The sequence below is a fragment of the Balaenoptera physalus genome (genome assembly GCF_965194825.1).
Source record: "Balaenoptera physalus genome assembly, chromosome: 11".
NCBI lineage: Eukaryota > Metazoa > Chordata > Mammalia > Artiodactyla > Balaenopteridae > Balaenoptera > Balaenoptera physalus.
This window is the reverse complement of record NC_138896.1, coordinates 30,582,555-30,597,331: the sequence shown is the minus strand read 5'-3', so window position 1 is coordinate 30,597,331 and position 14,777 is coordinate 30,582,555. Positions and strand designations below refer to the sequence as shown.

The following is a 14,777-nucleotide window of genomic DNA, read 5'->3' as shown; positions in this document are numbered from 1 at the left end:
CAGAGGAACCCCACCGATTTCCAGTTCACTCCTTGTAGCCCATCATTCAATGTCCTCAGGCGGGCCAGTCATCTTGTCCCAAAAACCACAGACGAGAGGCAACAAACTTACCACCCTTTGGCACTTCTACTATTGGAAATAAACACACAGCGGAAATCTCTGGTTAAAATGCATGCAATGTTCCTTTAAAATACACAGGCGCTTTCTAAGACAGGCATTTCACTTGGCAGTTGGACGCTCAAGCCTCCAAATTAAACAAGAGTTTTAGTGAATTGAGCCAATTCATCTGCTTGGTCCCAGTGTAAACGTATACGCCAGTGTGGCCGTGGGTGTCCGTGTGCAGCCAGGGAGTGTTTACATGGTGAGAGTCAAGCCTGGACAGTTAGGATTTGATCCCTCCTTCCTGCTTTTCCTCTGTTGCTCAGCAGAGTCTACTCTTCCCTGTTCAGAGGTGGACATTCTCTGCACGGGGTGAGCTCTCAGCCTGGGGTTCTGGCCCCCAGCTGAGGAATCAATGTACCTCTTATGATATCCTTTTCCTTTGAGGTTTTGGGCCCATTGCAACAGGTGTGAACACCAGACCCTCATGAACAGAAGGAAGAGCAGACTTGAAAGCTCCTTCAAACCAAGCACAGGACTGTCCCTTAGAAAGACAGTGGAGAGATTTGAAAGTGAAACTTTCAGTACGTGAACAAAATATTGTAGAGAATCTTTAAACCTCCATCACACTTCTAACCTTATTCCGTCTCCATTTTACAGATGAGGAAGCCAAGGCACAGAGAGGTTAAGCCACTTTTCTAGAGTTGCACAGGATGCAGTGGCAGATCTGGGATTCACACCTAGGGAGCCTGGCTCCAGAGCTCAATGTTAAAATCGCTAAGTGTCCTGTCTGCGGCTTCACCATCTGGAGACGGCACAGTCAGGATTTCAGCTTCAAGGTGTCTGCTCAAAGGGCTGACTCTTTTACGGAATGACTATGAACTTGGCCAAGTTAATTCATGTTCCTGGGTCTCAGTTTCCTCCTCTGTAAAATAAGGTGACATTATTCATGTGACACATCCTGCTGGGTGGTGATAAGGAATAAATGATATAGAAAATGTGTGTGAAAGAGGTTTATGAAGATTATAAAGAGCAGTTAAGAATTATACATGGTTTTAGTGCTTTTTGATCTACAGCGTGTTATAATCGTGCTACTGAATCTTCATGTCAACTCTTTCATCCAAGTCTTATCAATCCCAACTCAAATATGAGGAAATTGATACTCAAAGAGGAAAAGTGACTTCCTTAAGGTCCAAGACATAAGCCAAGTTCTTCTGAATTCAAGCCTAAGACTCTTTTACATGATTCTTTTATGCTAAGAGTTCACAGGGTTTGGGGGCACAGACAGTGTCATGTTCTTGTTATTTTATTTTATTTTATTTTATTTTATGTCTCTCTGACCAGGTAGCATAGTGACTTGAACATGGAAAGGATTTTGTTGGTTTGTTCGTGACTGAATGAATCATGGCTGGATGGAGATGAGGCTTGATTCATCAGAAACTTGGGAAAATGCAAGTTCTGACTGAGTTTCTGATGAATCTAGAATCATCCTGTAACAAAGGCATTGAAAATATATCTAAAAGGTTCCAGTTGACTCTCTTTCTCTCAGGAAGAGAGGTGTGATACACATCAGTGAATCTTCACTGGTGGCCTAAGGATCTTACAATGTCTCCTAGTCATGCAATTGTGGAACTTTTAGAACCAGAATGCATCTTGGAAATCATCTGATCCAACTTTCTGCTCAGTGGATAGATTCCCCCCACCACTGTGAACCTCAGCTGGCAGCTGAAGACCCAGGCCAATCCATCCCTTTCTCTTACTATTCGGAGTTGAAGTTAGATAATCTGGATTCAAGTATCAAACCATCTGTAAGAAATGTAACATCAAGTTATGCCTCAGTTTCCTGATTGGTAAAAGCACACTTTGATAGCTTGCCTTTTTCACTAGCTACACACCTGGGAGATTGTCCCATATCAATATAGAGAGAGCTGCATAACCCTTTCACACACACACACACACACACACACACACACACACACAATTATTCAATCAGTCCCCCACCGGTATAGTTTATTTCCTATTTTTTTGCCATTGCAAACATTCTCACGATAAACATCCTTGAACAGAAAAAAAAAAAAAAAAAAAAAAAGCAGGACCTGCTTCACAGGTTGTGGTGACAAATAAATTAATTCCTATAAAGCACTTAGAACAGTGCCTGGCATATAATAAACACTCTACAAAGGCTAGCTCTGATTATTTTAACTTTGTTAACTGAATAATTGAGATTATTAGAAGGGGAGATTTTGGAATAACTGCAAGAGGAAATGAAGCGAGAAAACACGCAGCATGTTAAGGGCATGCATCAGTCGTGATTAAGTTTAGGTGCGAGCAGCAGTGTAAACCGGGTAGAAGTTTCTTTACACCTTACATTCAAAAAGTTAGGAGGCAGGCAGTCCAGAGCACCCCCGGACTCCGTGGCAACAGGGATTCAGGCATCTTTCATCTGAATACTCCGTGATGCGTGGCTTCTCTAGAATATGTCCTGGTCCCAGTTTGCTGCTGGGGCTCTTACCACGATAGCCACATTCCAGCCAATGGGACGGGAAAAGGCTGGGGAGAGGGGTGGGGACAAAGGGCGTGACTTTGCTTTTAAAACCACTCCCAGCAAGTTACACACACCACTTTAACTTCATTGACCAGGACTGAGGTACCCAATCACACAACTGCAAGGAAGGCTGGAAAATGCAGTCTTTAATCTGGCAGCCAGGTGGCCCACAAAAAATCACGCATCTAAGGACTGCAGAAGAAAGACAGAATAGGTATTGGGGGACAGTCAGTGATCATTGCCACAGGGAGTTTGTGGACTCTGGGGAAACGCTGTTGAGCAACCTTTGCTTTGGTAACAGGGAGTCTTTGGGTTCAAGCTAAGAGTTTTGGATTCATGCCTCAAGGATTTTCATTAAAAGTACCTCCATACCCCCAAACCATTGCCTCTCTGAGTCACCGTCCAACAGGCCATTGCACGGGGTGGAGGCTCCCCACTTCCCAAAGTGGGTGTGTATGCTTCAGTCGTTGGCCCTTGGGTTGACTTTGCAAGGGTCTCAGACGTATGCATGAGGAACTGAGTATCCTGGGTGGCTTGTGGAGTCAGCTCCTGTAACTTACATCGTCAAAGATGAGCTTGACTCGGTACTGAGCCCAGGTCAGACCTTGAACATTTGAGCTGCTTTTCTTCTAGAGAGAAAACCATCCCCAATAGAATCTCCTTGAGGCTCTTCTTCTAACCATGCAGTGTAGACCTTCTGGTTACTGGAAGCATTGAGCAAATCCCATTCTCACTGACTGGGGCCTGCCTGTGTTCATTAGAGTTCCTTCTCTTATTCTGTACCCGATCTTGCTTTCTCGTTCCAGTAAATGATCCCTGTCTACAGTGGTTTCCACGTGCAGCAGGAATTTTGTCAGGATGCACATTAATTAATTTCTGGAAATCAAAGCAACCTTGGGAGCAGTGATTTCCCCTACGTGGAGGATAATGTCTCTCTTTTTCTCTCTCTGTCTCCCTCCTTCCCTCCTTCTTTCTATTTAGAAATGCCATGGAACGTGGGGCAGGGGTGTTGGCTGCCCTGTGACCCATTTCCTCAGCGGGACCCTCAGAGGGGACAGGATGTAATTTGGAAAGAAAGATGGCCTCAGTCAGACCCACGAGAGGGTCTCCTGCGGTCACAGTCTCCAGTGAGGGGCTGCTTGGTTTTCGGAGGAACTGAGTGCATTTGTATGAGTGTAACTCCTCTCTGGGGCCAGATTGTGGAATAAGTGGAGTTGGCTTCAGCGCCGTCTAGCTCCACTTCATAAACCTCCAGCTCCCTCCTGGGCTCCCCACGCTCAGAGTACTCTGCCCATCTTCGTTCCTCTCTGTTGTCTAAGAGTTTCCCATTCTCCTACATGTTTCTTAACTACTCCGTTACTGACTTCTCCCCAAACCACTTAGCATTTTAAAGGTACTGGGCTAGAGACAGATGGAGTCCTCACTAAACATGTTGAATAACTGAACCAAACTTGGAGCAAAAATGGGATTTTGAGGTAGTCAGACAAATGTTAGGAATTTAGAGAAATCATCAACATTTGCATCAAGGGTTTGGCGATTGACAACTTCCCCTCCCCCACTCTGCCAAGGTCATACAGATAGTAAATTGTGGAGGTGAGTTTCCAACCCAGATTCTCTGCTGATCACCGTTCCAGGCCCCAAGGGGGATTTCAGAAAGGTCAACAGAGTGACATTTGGGGGCAGGTGGGTCTTTCAGGGTAGGTCTTGCCCCTCCCTCACAGACCGGCTCTGCTGCCTCCAGGGTGGGCTTGGGCTCGGGGAGTGGACCTCCAGGAGAAGCTAAATAAATAGGAATTTGGGTTCCCAATTCAACTCGAATCTAGCTGGGAGGACAGCTGACCAGGAATCACAGAACTGGGGAGGTGAACCAGCGGCAGATTTTTGTAGGAGAAATTGGAAGGAGTCTGGGGCAACCTTTCCACCTCTTTCTTCTCCTCGACTCAACCTGAAAGTACGTCAAATAATGTGGTTTCAGCTCCGTTTAGTTTCTTTCAACCTGAAAGTCAAAGTTTCTCTCCAAAGGAGGGAAACCTGCATGAATCGAAACTGAAAGAAGTTAACTCAAAGCCCTGTGAACTGAAACTGATTAATTTCACACAGCTCCGGTTCATTTTTCTCTTCTCCCATCCACCCCAACACCCCCGATCATATTCATTCAGGGAACGAGTCCGATGTAGATGTTTTTCCAACTGCCAGGCTCAAAACACCATCAGCACACCAAGCTTATATTCTATAGTTACGATGGCTCAAGATGGCAAGGAATTGTGCTTGCTTTATCTACCACTGGCTTTGCCAGGCTGGACTCATCGGAAGGATGGTTCCTTTTAGGGTAGAAAGCCCTTTGCATAGAGGGCTGGGCAAATTCCCAGGATACCTGGGCTATTGGAAGGAATACTGCTTTCAGAGATGGCAAGAAAACGTCTGCTTTCCTTTCTGCCCTCTTTGAATCAATAGTCTCTTCCCTCCCATGAGAAGACGGAAGCATCAGATGCTACTCAGAGGGCCTGACCCTGATGCAATGAAAGGCAGTAGCTGAGACCACTCGGGCTCATCTAACGCTGGAATAACCAGTGGGTGACTGTGGAATGTGATTTGGAGGTTTCCATCCAGGGCTTGCTTCCAAAACATCTCTCCCGTAGCCCCCAATGCCCACCATCAGGGTCCCCAAGGGAGTCATCAACTCTAGGAAGCACGTTGAATGTTGAAGGCCTGCTGACAGCGTGAGCAACTCCCTGTCTCCTTTGGGCTACCTGGAGAGAAAAGAGTAATTCACTGGACAAAAAAAATGTGCCAAAGTAGAAATTCCTTCATCATTTGGGTGGGTTTCTTAACCACTTCTTGTATTTTACTTGAGTCTTCTGTCAACTCAGGAAGGGGCCTGAGGGGAGGAAGGGAACCAAATGGAATGGAAATGAATATTTAATTGTGTCTTTCGCAAAGAGTCTTCATGCATGCTATCTCAATTCATTTTCCCAGGACGTGTTTACCAATGGCTGTTCTGAAACAGAGACAAGCCCAAGGTCTAGGAAGGGACTGAGCAGGATTCAAACTCCCATCTCTCTGACTCCTTCCATAATTTCCATGCTTTCTCTCTAAATGAAGGGATTTTCAAGATCGCCTAGTACAATCTGCCCATTTTATTGAGGAGCAAGCTGAGGCCACAAAGACCTCACCTAAAATCATACAGCTAGCTGATGTCAAAGGAGGGGAAGACCATGTTTCTCGGTTCCTAAACCAAGAATTCTTTCAACTACGCCCCACGACTGCAACAGGAAGAGTCAAAAGGCCTTTTGCAAAGGCCAATGAAAAAATAATCAGGGTATGACTATGGGGTGGAGAGGGGAGTGATTTATATTTTAAACATTGTTGGAGGGAAATTATATATGAGCCTTCTTGCTGCAAGTTTTCATTATTATAAGCAGAATATTTCTTTCTGTTGCAAAAATGAACCTAGCATAGTGAACGCTGGAATTTACTGTAAACAGAGTCTCTACAGGTCTGGATTAAAAATACCAAGGTCCCGGTGATTCTAATGTGTACCCAGAGATGAAAACCACTGTGAAAACTCAATAAGAGTAACTTTATTAACTTCTTTGCCTTTAAACTCACCTTAAATGAAAGTGTTTTGAAATTATCATAATTCAGCCTGTGAATTAAGATCCTACCTTTGTAGGGTGTCATCTGCAGAATTTCCGCAGACTGGCTAGATTGCAGAAGGGTAGCTGTTTCTCCTTGGCTGTAACCCATGTTACACCTCATGCAGGCGTTAATTCAAAACGCATTACGGCGCGAGAAGGGCTTCTGCTAGTCGTACCCTTCTGACCCCGAGATTATATGATTTCATGTGTGTATATGTGGGTTATGTCAGACTCCCACATATTTTTAAACATACAATATAGATACCTGCATACTACCTAACTGAAATGATTATAGGCTTTTCTTTCTTTTTCAGAGTCAATGATTTTGAAGAAATGTGACAGTGTTTCTGGGGGGAGATTTCTCGTCTCTTCCACTGCCCCGGTGAAAATCTCACTCAGAACAATACATCTTCTGTGAAACACTCTGCACAGAAAGTTGTGGAAATAAATCTTCCCTCTCACCACTGGAGCTGAAGTCAAACCGAGTAGAGCACAGAGGCTTTGGAAGGATTGACACTCCAAGGCAGAGGGAAAAGTGTCCTGAAAATGGAATAGGTTGGGGGAGAGCCCGGCAGAATTCCCTTCTGGCAACTGTGCTGTGGCACTGTAAGGGAGTGAGTTCAGGCAGAAAAGACTATAAAGGCCCCCTTAATCAATCTCAGGCTCTTACCTTTCATGCCCCTTTAGTGGAGAATCATAAAGGGGACCTTGGGCTCTACTTGCTTTACAGGGGGGAGAAAACCCACAGAAAACCCACAGTCCCTTTGCTGTAGCCCGTGTTACCACCTTTGCACACACACATTTGTTTGCTTACTTATGATGTTTACCCCCTTTCCCCCCAAAAGTAAGGTCCTCGGGGCCAGGATCTTTGTTTTGTTCACAGATGTCCCCAAGCCTCTAGCACAGATGGCATGCCAATCTTTTTGAACTCAAGAATGAATCAAAACCCTCATCTGTGACAGGCGCTGTGCTAAGTGCTTTCACAACGATTCCATCAAATCCTGAAAATACCCTTCAAGGCGGGTTCTATTAATAACCCCACTTCATACGCGAAGAAACCGAGGCTTAACCAATTTAACTGATTGCCAGAAGCTCTCCAAGCAGCCTGACGGGTTAGTCCCCACAGAGGTCACCGGCAAAGACGCTCCAGGCAGGCGGCAGCCCCCTGGCTGCCCATTCCCGCCTGCTCTGCGGTGAAGGCCTGGGCTTCCAGAAATTTCTTTGAAGGAGAAGCCCTGTTCTCTGTGGTTCTTGAGGCACTGCTGGCCTTGCTGTGGGTTCCTGCCACCTGACGTTCCAAACAGAGGCATTTGCTAATTTCCTGGGGAAGGCTCCAGGAAGGCTTGTCCTCGGGTAAAAGCTGTTCCCAGTAGGTGAAAAAAAAGGGAAGTTTTCAGACCACGGCACACTTGGAGGTTTCACTTTCAGTGTTGTGTGGAGCTGACAAATAAACCTCTTCTGAGTTGGCGCTCCTTCCCCTCCAGCCCCACCCGCTGCCTCTCTGCTTTTCCAGATTCACGTGAGTGTTTTGGTTAACTTTCTCCCCTCCTGTGTGACTGTTGTTCTACCACAGGTTAATGTGGGGCTTCTGGAGAGGATAGAACTAGGCTGAGTTACAGGAACAAGCTACAAGCCGAAGGGAAGCACTGCAGCTTGTGGCCGGTCCCGTCCCAGATATACACCCGCACATCTGGACGAGAGATCATGTGACAGCTTGAAAAGCCAGAAACATATCCTGGATACCATAAAAAATAGTTCCGTTAAATTAAAAAGGCTTTAAATACTGGCTCAGCTGGTTTGGGGGGTCTTTATGTCTCTCTCTCTCTTTTTTTCATTGTTCTGGAATTCGCTGTAGGATTTGTGATTGCGGAAGACTGTGAACCCATCGGATTGTGAATTTGTTTGCAAGTTTTTTGAAAGTTCAGCCAGCCCTTCTCTACTTTCGTAACTTTGGGCATGGCTTGTTGATTTGGGGATCGGGACTTGGTATCTTGGTAAAAAAACAAAACAAAACAAAACAACACACTCAAATAAAAAAAGAAACTCTCCCCTTTCCCACTTGCCAACCTCTCCCTCAGATCCCCCCAAGAAAACCATCAAAACCCTTGGCCAAATCCTGTCTCCTTTGACAATATTTAAGAAAGATCCTGTAGGGTAGTAAGCTCTAAAATAGTATCGGTGAAGAGAAATGTCATAGTTCTCTTTGGATAGAATCCAGAACAGATTGGAAATAAAGAGATGAATGGATGTGAAACACCAAAGTATGGTCAAGACTTGATTCCTGCAACTCGGAAAAAAAATCTCCATTTTTCTCTTTCTTACGCAAATAAAACATTCTTGTGTTGCCCGCTGGACATATCTCTCTCCCTGATTTACCAAGATTGCAGAAACTAGGATTAAACAAGGCATCCATTCCAAAACCAAAAATCTGTTTTCTCAAACTATCGAAGAGTGAATGAGTTTGAGAAGCGAGCATGTGATTAAAAGACCAAAAAGGAAAATCGTGCCTCGTTTCTTTTTCAAGGATGGACAGCCAATCAGGCAGAATGGTCTCTGTTGGCATTTGCCTTATCTGCTGGTGATAGTTCCTCTTTTAATTTAGGAAAAAATAGCCAAAGCAATATTGGTAAAATACCACCAGCTTTGGGTTTTCTAAAATCTGTGAAATCATGTTATTTTCACCTGTTCATTAGTTCAGTCCTTCTCTTCCCACCACTGGACTGTCACCTTCAGCCAGGACCTTGTCCACCTTGTTCTCTATTGACTCCTCAGTGTCCAGAACAACGTCTCACCAACTCTGCTGCCTGGCTGCGAGCTGAGTGTCTCTGTTTGCCCCTCCAGATGCCCTCTGTACCTTTTATCACCTCACTCTGTGCCCCGGGGCTGATGCCTGCGAACCGTGTCCATGGGCTCTGTGATGGTGAAGTTTATGCTCCGACTTGACTGGGTCAAGGGATCCCCAGATAGCCGGTAAAGTATTGTTTCTCGGGGGTATTTCTGACCGTGTTTCTAGAAGAGATTAGCATTTGATTTGATAGACCGAGTAACGTGGGTGGGCATCATCCAATTCACTGGGGGCCCAAATGTAACAAAAAGGCCAAGGAAGAGTGAATTCTCTTTCTCTCTTCTTCGGCTGGTATGTCCACCTCTTCCTGCCTTCGGATATCAGAGATCCTGGTTCTTGGGCCTTTGGACTGCAGGATGTACACCGTGGCCCCCAGTTCTCTTATACCACTGACTTTCCTTGTTCTATAGCTGGCAGACAGCAGATTGTGGAACTTCTCAGCCTCCATAACCGCATGAGCCAATGCCTATCATCAATCTCATACATGTCTGTATATATCCTATTGATTCTGTTTCTCTGGAGAACCCTGGTTGACACAGGCTCCCTGGCCCTCCAGCTTCCCTTTGGACGCCAATGAAAGCACCAGGGAATATCAGCATCGAGCTGGCTGAGTCTCTGGGCTGCAGCCACAGCCCCTGTCAAACCCAGGGATGGTAAAACCTCCCTTCTTCTACTCCCAGGATCCTGTACTATCCCTTGTAATAGTCTCTTCATTAAACTCAGAAAATGACTCCTTTTGAGTTTATCTGTTTCTACAATTATCTGTATTCTGCTGGGGTCCTGACTAAGGAAATTAAGATTTATTGAATGAACAAATGAATGAGGCTTCACTGTAGTGAACCATACTTCTGGATAATTGTAACACGTTGGTTCCAGAGCCATTTCCTCCCAGGTTCAATTCTTTAGAAATGTCGTTGTCACCATTAGTTCAAGACTCCAAGGATGCGCTGGAGTTGTTTTTCTCCAGTAAAAACCCGCAATCTGCTCCAACCCCTTATTGGTTTCTCTTGTGATCAATGATATGAACAGACAAAGCAGTTTGCAGCATTTAGAAAGGTCCATTATTGAATCACCTATTCATCCATTAATTAATTAATTAATTCATCATTCAAGAGAAATTTAATAAGCCCCTACCATGCGCCATGCATCTGGGGATGGCAATTTTATTTCATCTTGCATGTCACCTGGTAGATTCATAGAGCATGGCATTGAAGTAAATTCTGAAGCAGTCTGAAATCAGTGGGAAAATGTGCCAAGATCAATTAATAATGTCTGCCATGGACAGAGGAATGGAAGCACATACGATCAATATTTACAGGACCAGTATTTGCCATCTGTGTCTTAATGAGTAAGCAAAAAAAAAAAAAGCAATATAAACCCTGGTAACAAGCTTATTTTTGCCTCCAGCTTTGCTGCCTCATGTTAAAACTGCGTGCTTGCTCAAAGGCTTCTGATATACAATAACTACCTCTCCTCAGACGCACCTAAATGGTTATTTGATTGTACAAAGACATCATTGACCTGAAAGTGCCTATTTTCATTATTTACCTTCTGGACTGTATTTGCTGGGTTACAACACACAATTAAATGGAAAGTTTTTCCGTCTACTTTCCTGAAAGGGAAATTGTGGACTGCGATGACCAGCCAGCCCCCAACCTTAGTTAAGATGAAGATTTGCTAGCAGGTTCTCATCACTTTTGGGTAAATTGTCACAACCATCACTCAGGAGTCAAAGGCGTCCTTTACAATAGCTTTTCTCTCCAGACCGGTCTTCCTGGATTTTTTTAATAAGGAAAAACACATGAGGAAACTTACTCTCCTTAGCTTTTCATTCTCGATTAATCAATTTTGGTTCTATAGCCAGCTCAACTCATAAGGCACTGGATTTAACATACAGATTCCTTGAATTGAACTTCCTGTGTCCTGGGTACGCATTCCTCTGGGGGCAAGTTTCCTGATTGCCCTGTTTGGCACCTAATTCTCTTTCTCGAACCCTGTTTTTTTAATACAAGCTAGCTCAGCAGCCCTGGGAAAACCACTTACCCTCTCTCTGGGCCTTCATCTGATAGGAGGGGGTTCCATAATAAAAGCTAATAATTATTGAGCACTTACTTTGTGCCAGGCTGTGTAATAAATATTTAAATGTGTACACAGTTAGTACTAAATTATTACACTAAACATGTAATAGATGCTTCCTATCGAGGATCAGCAACTCTTCATAAAGGACCATACAGCAAATATTTCCAGCTTTGCAGGCCATATGTTCTCTGCTGTGGTTACTTAACTCTGCCACTGCAGTGTGAAAACAGCCACAGACAATGTGTAAACAAATGAGTGTCATTGTATTCCAATAAAACTTTATTTACAAAAACAGCCAGTGGGCTCAGCGTGGCTCAACTTTGCCACCCTGGCTTGATAAGAATTTTTCCATTTAATTTTTGTAACAAGCCCATAATGTAGATACTAGTTAACTAGATAGATTAAGTCACTTTTCTGAGGTCAGTAAGACAGGAAGAGCCAGGATGCAGACCCAGACGAGTGGCCCCATGTTTAAGCCACCCTTCTGAGTTTCTAAAAGCACCAAACATTGACCCACGCCCTACACAGGCGCCTCCTGGGACCCTCGGCATCCCAGCCTGAGTCCTATCAACTCTCTCCTATCCCCCTTAACCTCTCTCAAAAAGGTCACCCTTCTCAGGCATTCATTTCCTCTGAACTCACTGTCTGTCCTCAGCACGGAGTTTGGCATCAACCCCAGAAAGTCCTAAATCCTCTTACATTCTGAATATTAAGTCCTCTGCCAGACTGGGGTTTCTCTCAGTCTACATACAATTGGAATGAAATCACCAGATGAAACCAAAGAGCTCACATTTGAACAATGCCTGCTCATTGAATATGTTGACTATCTCGTGGTTTTGAGTTAGAACCTGTAGTTCCACTGTCCATTTGCCATGTGACCCCAGGTGTATCATAATCTCTTGGTTTCTTATCTATTGAAGGGTGATTTTAAAAAAAACAACCCGTAAGTTTGTGGTGAACACTTGCCAACAGAAGGATTATGCAGCCATGGAGATATGGCATTCAGTGATGCCAAGCCGGACCTTATTTCTTTTTCCTTTCTTATTTCCCTGTTTTGAGGGATGGCTGTAGAAGTATTTTACTCACTGCCAGTTAGTGGTTTGTGCTTGTGTCCAGTGGTGCTTCTGTCCCAGGTGGGTGAGCATGAGTGGTACAAGCATCATTTTCAAGCTTTGGTTCCTGTCATCTATGTTGGGTTACACTCCAGCCGAGGGTGGATCCATGGATCCACCCCACTCATTGGGTCAATATTTATTGTGTGCCAGCTCTGTGCCAGACACAACACAGCCTGGGAATATGGTGGTGAGCAACACAGACTAGATTCCTAGAGTCTAGTTAGACCCACAGACACTCAACCACTCCTTAACCAGGGTTGTAATGACACGCATGATAAGTGCTGTGAAACAAGCTGGTGCCATGGGCACTTAGGACGAAGAAGGACTCCAAACTGAGGTGAGGAGAGTCCAGGGAAATACTGCCTAGGACATGGCTTCCTCCTCCTCCACCTGCTGACCCTGGCTGTGTAAAGGACCTGAGGACAGAAGAAGCTGGGTGTTCTGAGGAAATGAGGCCAGGTGCTAGGGGTCTTGGGGGTATGAGTTGAGGCCAGAGAGGTAGGCAGAGGCCAGATCGGGCAGTGCCTTGTAGGTCATGGGAGGGAGTATTGACTTTATCCCAAAGATAATAGAAAACTATTAATAGTTTTAAAAGGTGAAGAATAGGGAGTAACATGATCGTGGAAGGGCTAAGAATGTATAAGCTCAAAAGGATATTGATTGATCTTAAAGCTTTTGAGGTAAAAATGTGACACCAACCAACTTTCTCAACCTTCTCTCCCTGTATTTCTTTCTATTCTCCTTCCCTTCTCTCAAACAGATGGATCTTCTTTATGTTCCTTGAATCCCCACTACACTGCCACACCCTGCTCCTCACTGGAAGGTTCTCTCTACTTCTAGGTGCTCATCTAAGCCCTGCCTTCCTTCAGAACCAGTTCACGTCTCACCTCCTCCATGAAGCCTTCTTGGGTGGCCCTTCAACAAATTACAAAATATAGTCAGCACTGTAAACAAATAAGAAGGGGAAAGACTAATCTCTCACTTCAGTCTTTCCCTCTAAAGTTCTTTCCAAAAGTCCCAGTTCCAGGCTTTCTCTCCAAACCAACTTGTATTTTCTCTCACTAGGAAATTGTCTGCTGGCCATGAAACACGACCTGGCTCATCCAAATCCTACCCATCCTTCAAGATGGACCTCAGAATCACTCCTCACAGGACCCCTCCCTGACCACTCCTGCGGGAAGAGACTTTGATCCACTCCTCCTCTCGAGTACTATCTACTTACTGATTAATGTCAGTTAAGAAGACAAAATGAAACAAAGCAAACAAATCCTTGTTTGCACATCTATCTTATTCCCTTGCTTGACATAAGAATCTTGAAGTGTGGGGACCATGCTCTGTGACTCTTCGTACAATTCTTTTCACTGACACAGCATCCTGTAGATGCTCAATAAATACATGTTTCTTGATATTTCTTGGTCTGAGGTCACATACTCATTTGTATGCCTGGTTTTGTGGAAGATGAGAGGCTTCTAACCTTGTCCCTTGAAGTCCCTTCTCCATCGCTGTTGTCAGAGTGACAATCCTAAAACTTACTTTTGTATCATCTCCCTCCCTTGAACCATCATCTTGGCTCCTCATTAACCATGTAATAAAATCTAGACTCCTTGAATAGTGCCTCCCCACACTTTTACTGTGTTTTAATTTTCTATTGATGTGTAACAAGTTACCATGAACTTAGCAACTTGAAACAACTCATATTTATTATCTCACAGTTTCTGTGTGTTGGGAGCCTGGGCCTGACTTAGCTCAGTTCTCTGCTTCCGAGCCTCAACCAAGTTTCAATCAAGCTATCAGCTATAGCTGTGGTCTCATCAGAGGCTCAGATGGGGAAGAATTCACTTCTAAATTCACTCTGATTGTTAGCAGAATTTATTTCCTTATGGTTGCAGGAGTGAAGTCTCCTTTGGCTATTAGGAACCTCCTACAGTTTCTTGACATGTGAGCTTCCACTTACTTAAAGAGCATTTGCTTTCTCACAGCTGACAAGGGAAGGAAAAACTCCAGGGCAAGTGGTCCAGGAGTCTTATGTAATGGACTAGAATCAATACCATCACTTTTGCCATATTTTATTGGTTAGAAGTAAGTCATAGGACCTTTCCATTCCCAAAGGGAGAGGATTATACAAGAGTGTGAACAATAGGAGGTGGGGATCTAGGGTCTGTCTGCCACAGACTGTGGCTCCCTCTACTGCTTCTGAAAAGTGGAATCCAGCAATGCCAGATGTTTCTACTTCTGAAAAACATACCACCTCCTTTTACATTTCTAGGAATTTATATAGGCATTTGTATCTGACTGAAATGTCCTCCCCTACTTCACCTCCTCCAGTGATTCTTCCGCAGTGTCTTCTATCTTAGAAGAATTGAATCATTCCTTTCTCTGTGATATTTCTGTTCTCTGGACCCATATCTATGGTCATGCTCATCAGGCAGTGGGTACCTTACTTGTATATCTCTGCT

The 14,777-nt window shown here is 44.4% G+C and overlaps 1 long non-coding RNA gene across 1 annotated transcript; it reads left to right on the top strand.

Moving 5' to 3' along the window:
- The first annotated feature begins 3,982 nt into the window (after window positions 1–3,982).
- Window positions 3,983–13,729, top strand: LOC309637616. Its single transcript, XR_014250702.1, has 2 exons — window positions 3,983–7,801; window positions 13,387–13,729. It is a non-coding gene; the product is annotated as an uncharacterized lncRNA (long non-coding RNA).
- Window positions 13,730–14,777: the final 1,048 nt, after the last annotated feature.